The sequence below is a fragment of the Physeter macrocephalus genome, chromosome 10 (genome assembly GCF_002837175.3).
Source record: "Physeter macrocephalus isolate SW-GA chromosome 10, ASM283717v5, whole genome shotgun sequence".
In the NCBI taxonomy this organism is placed as follows: Eukaryota; Metazoa; Chordata; class Mammalia; order Artiodactyla; family Physeteridae; genus Physeter; species Physeter macrocephalus.
The window spans coordinates 68,290,766-68,301,349 of record NC_041223.1 but is presented as its reverse complement, the minus strand read 5'-3'; the positions used below and the strand labels follow the sequence as shown (position 1 = coordinate 68,301,349).

General features: G+C 40.9%; 1 pseudogene; it reads right to left on the bottom strand.

The window, feature by feature from the left end:
• Positions 1–295: 295 nt before the first annotated feature.
• LOC129392446 (bolA-like protein 3) overlaps positions 296–10,584 on the bottom strand; it is a 180,746-nt pseudogene continuing 170,457 nt past the window's right edge.

Below are 10,584 nucleotides of genomic sequence, written 5' to 3'. Positions count from 1 at the left end.
AATAAATCTTGATGACAAAAGCTTCCCAATAAAGTTGATAATGAGCTATCCTGAAATTAATCATATGGTTTATGGACTCTCTAGACCCCTAGTTTCTCTTCTGTTCCTTTTTTTTTTTTTAAAGCTGTCTGTTGCCTTTAATTAACATCTAAATGGATACCATATTCTTCTATAATTACAATATGGAAATGTCTATGAACAAAATAGATAATTTTTGTCATATGCCTAGGAAAGAATGGTGGCAATAAGATTCATCCAAGGTTTTAGCAGCAACATCTAGTCAGCCAGGGCGTGGTCAGTGTTTGGGAACAGAGGTAAATATCCACAACCCGTGCATACCTTTGACGACTCCTTTTAGTGCCTGATTTACCATCTGGGGCTGCTGGTCCGTTCTCTTCTCCTTAAATTCTTCCGATTCGATTTGAATTTCGCACAGTGCCCCACAGCCTCCTGAAATGTCAGTGACTTTGATAGCTGTAGCTCGAGGAAACTTTCCTGTGAGAATTTGGGTCACTTTGAGCTCCCCGTCAGGCTGCGAGGCAAACATGCGCTGGGCACAGTGGCGAAGAAGAAGCCGGCGGGTTCGGCGGAGCCAGAGGCGCTGCCGCCGCGGGTCTCCACACCACCGGGCCCGGCCGACACGGCCCGCCGTCTCTGTTCCTTTTTTTACCACCTTAATGGGTGCTATTTTACGAACTGCCGTAAGAAATTGCGACGATTGTGAAGTCTGTATCACTTATCATACCAACCTAAAGGGTGAGAGATTTCTGTGGATAGGTATAAGTTAGCAGAAAACAAGAGAAAACACAAGGAAGAAAGCATATTACTAAGGACTTGAGAGTGATTAAATCTTTGGATCATCTAGTTGTCACATTTAAATCTATTTTTCCAGCATTTCTCTGCAACTTATCTCTCATGAGTCCCTCGCCTGCATCCTGGACTCCAGCCATGTACTTTTTGATGGGTCATGTCGTTTGGTATAGGAGAGTTTGATACCACCTTCTCCTCCTATACCCTAGCCTATCCTGGCTGAAAACCATTGCTCCAGCCATGCCACATTTTTTGGACACTCTGAACACTGGCCTTCTTATGAATCTGTGTCTGACCCTGCGGTTTCCTCATTTATAATGGTCTTCCCACGCTTCTCTGCTCCACCTCCTCCTAGATGCTACTCATATATCAAGAATTGGCACAAGCACCGTCACCTTTTGAGATTTCACCGCCTTCCTCGGTACTACCACTGTACCTTGAAATGTATTCCTTTCAGCACGTGGGATATGTTGTGTTAGGATTATTTATTTCCATGCCTGTCTCTCCCTTCAGGATATGAGTACCTCAGTATCAGACAGTGGCTTATTCATCTTTGTATCCCATCACCTAGCAAAGCCTGGGAAAACCTAGGTTCACAATGAATGTTGGCTGAATGATTCTTTGCTGAATGAATTGTGAATCTGAAGGTTGTAGATGAAGATTCTGGCAGGTGTGGTTGGAGAGAAAAGAGTTTTGAAAAGATTATGGATATGGGTTGTATGCTCTCAAAGGAGAGCTGGTCTATATGGAGCATCTTGGGCAGCAGGCTTCTTGGGTAGAAGTGGAGAAAAATGAGAGAAGGAGTAGGTTTTCAATAACAAATATCAATTATTTTGAAATTTTTCTTGGGGTCGTCCTGAGCATGTGTTCTTATCCCTTTCTTATGCATTCATCTACTACATAGGTGAATTAATATAAAATGAAGTCACTGCTTCTAGCCATCAGGTTTTATGTTTGCTTAGTGCTGTCTCACATAGAATGATGAAATTCCAAGAAATTGGGTATTTTCCTAATCCTTTCCAATCTGTAGTTCTACAGAAAGCTCCTATAAGCGATCCAGATGATCTGATGCAAGGCTCTTCTTGCTGGCCTCTATGTAGCTTGAATGCTTAAGGATCTTATGGTGAGAAAAATGGCTTTGGAAGCTACTGGGTTAGACCCATACATCGTTCATTCAATGGGACAAAACACTGCCTAAGTCAGGGGACTAATATGCATTTTAGTATATCAGTGGGGAAATATTAAATATCAGTGGGGAAATACTCCTGCAGAGGGCAGGAGGTGTGGTGGGATATGATTCTAGTTACCTACATACCGGTTGCATCTCAGATATTTTGGATTTAAACTCTCCAAAGACCTGAGTCACCATACCAAGTTTCTTTAAACTTTTTTTTCCCCCTGTGCAGAATTGAGTGCTCTGCTGGGTGCTGCACTCTTAATCCTGATTTCCTTCCTAATTGCACAAGTGGTTGAGCTCTTACAACGCCATATTTCTGTTCATTTGCATTTACACAATATACTTCACCGTGTGCTTCAAATGCACCATTTGAATGTCGAGTCCTGTCTCCATCTTTAGGTTCTTATAATGGCTGGGCCCACGAGTAGGGCAAGTCTAAGGAGAGCTGCTATAATCTCAATATGAGACTGTCTTCTTACAATTGGCCAATATTCAGCTGACTTCTTAGGTGATGCTGAGTAGTAATTCAAATGGAAGAACACAGCAATAAGTAGAGGGAAAGAACACCCAAGGTGATCATTTAGAAATCTTTTTCAGGTCAGAATAAAAGAACATGGGATTTGTTCTATTTTATTCCAAACAGCATGTAATCAAGAGGGTCTCAGGCTCCTAGGGAGTTCAATACGTGGGGTTGCTTTATAAAACTGTTGAACAAAACCTGAAAGAATTCTTGCCTTGCATTTCCTTCCTAATCCACATACTTGTTTTCATACTTGGTCTCTCGGTCACATCATATAATTTCACCAAATGCTATAACTTCAGTTTCTGAAGAAGACCTGTTGATCAAATATAGAGCACATTTGAGGCGGCAAAACATATGCATAATGTGATCTATCATATTCACTACATTATAAATTTTCAACATGTTCTCCTCTTAGATTAACTAAATAAGAAAAAAGCATCTTAGTTATTCTGAATGGCAGAATCACTGGAACCAGAGGTGGAAGGGTCCTGATGTGTTCATTCTATACTGGCTGGGCTAAAGATTCCTCTGTGGCAGGTTTTCTCCAAGTCCATACTATTGACGTTTGGCCAGCATTTCTTTGTTGTGGTGGCTACTCATTGCATTGTAGGATGTTTAACAGAATCCCTGGCCTCTACCCATTAGATGCCAGTAGCACTCCCCCGGTTATGACAACCAAGAATGTCTCCATATATTGCCAAACATTCCTGGGGAGTTGGGGGCAGGGGGAACAAAATTGCCCTGGTTGAGGATCATCGCTCTGTAATAACAATCTCGGCAGCTGTGATCAGCCTACTTGGGCCATATTTTTATTCAGGAAGTATAACATCTAATGAGATCTAAGAGATAAAATGTGGAGGTTTGGCTTGTATTGTGGAGAGTGAACATTTGTTAAATAGCTCCAGTTCACAGCCAGAGTGCCCTGGGATTTCAGAGTCGATATAATGATTTTCTTCTCACCAGCCTATGCCCAGTCTGTAGTCTCAGACTTCCTCAGCTCTTTCAAGGCAAGGCAGAGAGAAGCGCAGACCACCTTTCCCACAGATTTTTCAGCAATGACCTGTTGGTTCTATATATCAAACCCTTCTAATCTTAATGGATTATTACCAATACTTGGAAATGTTTAGCTTATCAGTAGGATATCAACAGTGATGTTGCTCTGTAATATTTCAAATTGGAATCAAAATCTTGTACTTTTGCGGGGATGATTCACAAGTTGGGTTTATTAATCTGTACTCACCTGAAGTTATAAACCCAGGATTTAATTTATGGAAACTGCCAGCAAATTTTAGCAGGCTGCTTCTGATTTATAAGTCTCTCTTCTTTCTAATGGTAGTTGTAGCCAAGCAGTTTTTAGTGTTTTGTAAGTCCAAAAATTAATTTCCATATCCTTAAATGGGTTTACAAATCCTAACACAGGTTTACAAGTCCTGAAACAGGTTTTCAAATCGTGCCAGTGAATCCTAAATAAAAATACTTGATTTGTAAACCTGGATTTTGCACTTGGTTTTCCAGGAAGCTATTATAAATCAGGAATTGAGAGCAGCCCTGGCAGACTGAGCCCGGGCTCTCTTTGGGAAGTCCGGCTCTCCGCATCAAATTGCACAGGCCTGCTTTACAGCAGCAGCCCGAGCTGGCCACGGCTCCTCTGGTTCTGACATGCCAGTGCCTGTGAGGAAAAAGGGCCACGTCCCACAGGCTGGCTAAAACAGCCACTAATCAGACTGAAGACAGCAAACCATTCATCTTTTTGTCAGAAATGGGAAGTGGCATCCAGATAGTCGAAACTCCCAGTTCTAGCTGAGTGATACAGCAGTAATACACACAGGCATTTGGCAAGATGCTAGTCAACATTAGCACTGACATTATGCTTCAGAGCCCAGGGCCAAGGTCAGGGTCAAGAGTGTGTGTCCTTCCTCAGATGGGGCTGAGGATGGGCATCTGGGCTTTGCCCCTGTGCTGTCTTCATCATGGTGCTGAAGATGTCTGGCCTACGTGAGGGTATACACCAAACTGGGGGCAGTGGTTATTCCGGGGAATGGGATGAGGGTGGGCTGGAGATGGGCAAATTGCATTTCTACTTTATTCACTTCTGGGCTATTTGAATGTCTTTCACAGTGAGCATATATTGATTTCGTAGTGGAAAAAAATCACAAAGAGATTTTATCAAGAATACAAAGGGAACGAGGGGTTTTGTTTTTACTCGCCCTTTAGTAAGTGCCTAAAGTAGATCGTCACGCAGAGCCCCTTCATGAGCCAGAATTCCACTCCACTCCGCATAGGTGCCCCTTCACATTTACATAGCAGGTCAAAGTCCTTCCATAGAACGCTTGCTTATTTACTCCTTCAGTTTCCTGTGAACCAGGCAAGGCAGCAATCCTGTTCCAGGTGTGGGAAATGAAGCTCTCAGAGGATAAAAAGCTTGCTTTCCCCAAAAGAATATTTAAGTAGCAGAGACAATATTTGGACCAGCTTGGGACTTCCAGTTCCCAGACTGGTGTTCTTTCCATGACACAACACCAGGCATGATGGCACACACAGGCCTTCCCACAGTAGAGGTTGGAGGTGCAACCTGTCTGCTCTGGTCTGGTGATCCTTGCTGCAGTTGACCCCTGTGTTAGCCACCATCTGTGACCCCAGTGAAGCTTTGTCCATAATGGTCTTCTTTGAAAAACTATGAGCTATTAAATTTTCTTCCTCTCTCTCTCTCTCTTTTTCTCTCTCACATACCATTCCACTGAGCCAAGTCGTGCCCTTCAACAATTCTGCCCAATTCCCTCAAAAGTCGGCTCAAGCACCAGTTTGTTTGTTTTGTTTTTTCCTTTTTTTGGTTTGTTTTTTGTAAAGCTTTCCTGACCACTCTACCTCAGAGTGCTCCTTCGGATGGTCCTAACAATGATTGTTTGTTCATCTGACAGATAATTACATTCCTCCTCACCTGATTTCTTTCATTTTTGGTGACAAAGGTCTCTGGATTTAAAATCAGGAATTCTAGATTTGTGTTCTGGCTCCATTACTTCCTGGAAATGAAGCCCATGAGCGTCAGTTTGTTCAAATGAGAATATATTTCAACCTACTTACCTACTGAACACAGTGGTTATAATGCCTAAATGAGATAAGATGGGAGAAAATATTTTGCAAACCTTAAATGCTGTGCAAGTCAAGTAAACTATGGAAGCTACTAACATACTCCCACAGTTGGGGATCTGAAAAGTTTAAAAGTACACAGGGCCAATGATATTTCAAAGTAACTTCAGTGGTGATATGGATACAATAAATGCAACACAGTTACATAGCATAGGAATTTGCATTAAGTAAAATTATTAAAATATTAATAATTTATTTTATATGCAAATTTTGAGATAAAGGGTGTCCTCCAACTTTAAAGATAGTTGCCAAAATTACAAAATTTCAAAGCTGTTGGACTGAGTAAATGATAAACTATGCATATGATATTGTTACTTGGCAGTGCCTCTTTTGTTGTTAAAGAGAAATAGCACTCACTCTTTACCAGAATAATGAACCATGCCTTTGTTCCATATGTTGAAATGTGTTGGTTTAATTTCACTTTACTATAATGAATCAATATAAAGAGCCAATGGCAAGGTTATTCAAGCTTTCATTAAGCAGTAGTGTTAGTGTTAGGGCTCTGAATCTCCCTCCTTCCTTTTTACCTTCCAAAGTAGTAACCTCGTAACATAAGTTAGGTGGGAGAAAATACCATTTTACTCTGTTATCATTTAGTAGAACTAACTCTGGGAAATATTAGAGATAATCCCGAGTAAACTTAGAAGGAATTGCAAAGCAGGCTTTCTTTCAAATTCTTTAAAGTTTTCAAATATCCAGTCAGGGATAATGGTAAAAAAAATTGCTAAGATTGTGGGGACATGGCTGTATGATAAACATCACTGTAACGTACCCCTAGAATACATGGGTATGATGGAATTCACTCTGAGAAGGAAAACCTCTATTTATAGGACTTCGATTGATCGGAAACCTCTATTGATAGGACTAATTTTCCTATCAGGAAATTAGTCTTGAATTTTGCAAGGTTTGAAATATCTCTGTAGGAAGACCTCTCTTGCATAACACCTGACTTTCCTGCAATCAGTGTGGTGAAGATATGGCCCCTAAAGATTGACCACTAGGTACTGGAATACAATACAGATGAGACTGTAACCTTTAAAACGTTGTCTCTCACTTCCAAGATCTCTTTCCCTTTCTACATCTAGATCATCAACTTCTTGAAAGCAGGAAGTAGTCTATTTCATATTCTTTACACTTCCTCAGTATCTAGTAAAAAACCCATACACAATAGATATTTTGGAATAATTGATTGAAAATATGCATCTCGGCTGTGCACAGACTCTGTTTTAGAGTCTAATAAGAATTTCACCCCATGGATGATTTTAATAGATTATTTCAGTAAATGGGGTGCTTTGTTCACAGTAAGTCCACTGGTTTGTACCTGGGCTTAGAGCTAAGATGTGATTTGAGGAGGCCTGCTGATTACTAAATGATTGTTTAAATCTTTGCTTGTTGTCAGAAGCCCTTTTGCTGAACACCACAGCATGCTAAAGAGATGCTCTCCAGTCTAAACAAATAAATCAGATAATCCTAACATAATATAGAATCTATGCACTTAATGAAAACCTTAACAGGGAAGATGTGCAATAAAAAATATTTATGTGCATCACTTAATCTAATGAAAGGAAAAAACAGCTACAGATCCGCAGTCTGCACATACAGACAACACCCTCTACCCTCACCTCCCTTCATCATCTCTGCATTAGGACCACTGAATTGACAAACACATACCAGTGTTAACGCAAGGTAGATATAAAGTTTCTAGCAATATCGGGGATTTAGAAGAACCAACAGAACTAATGAAGAGGAAATGCATCTTTTCTTTATGAAAATAAAGTCCAAAGAGTTGTGAACTTGGATGAAAAAAACTTACATTTGTAACTTCACTAACCTTTAACTAAAATTTCACATTTCCATCTGTTATGAATGTAGACAACAAACCACTATAGTAATAAGTAGTGTTTATGACCTCAGCGCAAAATGTCTGCATATATTACTGTTGACGCAGATGTCTTGAAATAGCATGCATGCTTGCTCATCTCTGCTTTGAAATTATGGTAGTTATTAGACAAATCCACTGGATCTTGTTATTAAATGCATTAATAAGCACATAAATCACTAGATTGCAAATTAAAAATGATATCTTTATGATATATTTGTTTTCCTTTGTAATCCCATTTATTTTATGTTATGCGCTGAAGAATATTTCTGGGAAGAAATGCAGAAGATTCACAAGACTTTCAAAGGGACTAAGGCCCGGGAAAGGTTAAGAAACCCTGGTTTGGGCTTCCCTGGTGGCGCAGGGGTTAGGAGTCTGCCTGCCAATGCAGGGGACACGGGTTCGAGCCCTGGTCCGGGAGGATCCCACATGCCGCGGAGCAAATAAGCCCGTGTGCCACAACTACTGAGCCTGTGCTCTAGGGCCTGTGTGCCACAACTACTGAGCCCACGTGCCACAGCTACTGAAGCCCGTGTGCCTAGAGCCCGTGCTCCGCAACAAGAGAAGCCAGTGCAATGAGAAGTCCGCGCACCGCAACGAAGAGTAGCTCCCGCTTGCCACAACTAGAGGAAGCCCGCGCGCAGCAACGAAGACCCAACACAGCCAAAATAAATAAATTTTTTAAAAAAATTAAAAAAAAAAAAAAAAAAAAAGAAACCCTCGTTTAGTGGCAGTCAAAACCACAGTTGGATTGTCTTTATTTGGGAATTAACTGGTCATAAACTTTGAAGTCCAGGAGCCTACCTCAGAGTTGACAAAGAAAAAGTCCCTTTTACTGACCAGGTCTATTATGATTATAAGATGGAGACTGGAGAGACAACATTTGTTGCTGCTGTGTGTCAGAAATGTCTGCACAAACAGAGAAAAGAGAAAAGAGGTCATAACCATTTGCTCTTTGTTTTTTCCCCCATATATGGGTTAAAAAGTACTTTTAACTACATCTCTTTAGACCTTCTCAGCAATAGGTAAATGATCTTTTAAAAAGCCACATAAAATAGAGCCATGCCCTTAATTCTTTGTGTCTTATGTACAGCATGAGATTTGCCATGTAGCATTATTATATACAGTGATTATGCTCTACAAAAGAGTAATGGCAGTGAAAATAATCCCCAGAGCTGCTTTTGTTCATTGAAATGAGTGATATCTGTTGCTTTAAAAAGTCTTTCCTGATTATAAATGGCTATTTCCTTGCCAAGTGCTGACCAGACCTGGCGTTCCTTTTCCAAGCTGGCAGAAGGTTTCAGGTTGAAAGGGATTTGGACTTGAAACGGAATTTCTAATCTGACCAGCTCCCCAAATGGGGCTCCTGTTCTTGGCAAAAATGCTCTCTGCCCACTTCCAGAAAGTCATCAATTATTCAGAGGGACTTTTCAAATGCCAACAGCTTAAATAAGAAAATGTGCCATGACCGAAGGAAGCAAGAATGGAGAGTCTCAGGCTGAGTCTATCCTGCTAAAAGGAAACCTCCTGGACCAGGGCTTTACTGCCAAGAAGGCTTTTGATCCAGTGACTCTCTAGACCAGCTGGGTCAAGAGGGAGGGGACCTGAGCACCATGGAGGTTTTAACCCATTTGCCCTGAGGTGGGTGATCTGCGATACTGATTCTTCTTGTGTCTCATACTCTGTTCCCTGAGAAGCACTACTGAACATTACCTGATTCTTTATGGAGACTGCATTCATTCAATTGCATAATTCATCCTTTGATGTGGATACAATTCTTTTAAATTCAAAATTTTAGGAAAAAGCTGGACGTAAAAAGTTGACTGTCCTCCCCCCATTTCATTTCAATAGGCATTGAATATCTGCTATGTGCTTGGCATTATGATAGCTCTTATAGCAGACACAGCGTTTGCTCTAAGAAAAGTCAGTCTAGAATAATGGATTGGGCAAGGACACAATAATTGTAGGTGTTTGAGTTAAGGGGTTCATGCCTTCAGAGAATTAAATTTAGTCCCTCATTGTGTAGAAAGCTTGGTGAGTCCTTAGATTCCCCAATATTACTATACTCAACAATCTCTTTGGTTTCTTCATTTGTAAAATGAGAGATATAATATCTACCCCACCGTACATTGTTATTATATGTGACTTAAATGAGATTATGTACCAAAAAGGGACAATACCTTTTAGATATGTCAAGGCTGGGCTGATCCTCTAATTGAATAACTCACCTCCTTGTTGCATATGCAACTCAAATGACAAATCACACCAAATCAGAGACCTTTGGGTCACTCCTGGAGAAGGCTTGTATTAAATTGATGGCATAATTAAGCTATTATGGGAATTAGGGAAAAATTAACCCAGGGATGTTTCCAAGGAAGAAGTGGAATTTGCCCTGAATCTTGAAGAGTCTGTAAGCTTCTAAAGGGCAGGGAGGGGAGACATGGTTAGGAATGGCTTCTGGCAGAGGGAACAGTACAAGGAAAAACCTGTACAGAAAACAGTAAGTCGACTAGTTTGCATGGAACATGATGTTTGCATTCATTACAGAGTAGTGAGGAGATGGATATTGCAGGGGAGGCTGGGTCATACTGTGTAAGTTCTTCATTTAGGTGGCAGTCAGGGAAAAAAATGGAACGTGTTTTAACTGGATCAGAGCTTTGCTTTGGAAAATTAGTTTGGTAGCAGCATGTAGAATGAATTGGAGGGTGCAAGTAACATTCAAGGAAAGAGATAGACTGCGACAGTCCAGCTGGAAAATAGCACAGGAGTTTGACAGCTATTTCAGGGCTTGGTTTTGTAGCGCCCATGAAGTTACAATGATGTAAACTTGGACTGTGGCAGTGGAAGGGGGAGGCATTCAAGAGGCTTTGTAGGAACACACCTGACACAACTTAGCACCAGCTTTATAGGAAGCAGGGGAGACAATGACAAGATGATTTGGAGGTGTGAGGGCTGGGTGAGAGGAAGAGAGAAATAGTAGAAATAAAGAATTTGGGAGAAGCTGGCCTGTGCGGTGAGAAAGATGGAATAAGTCATGAGGTCAATTTG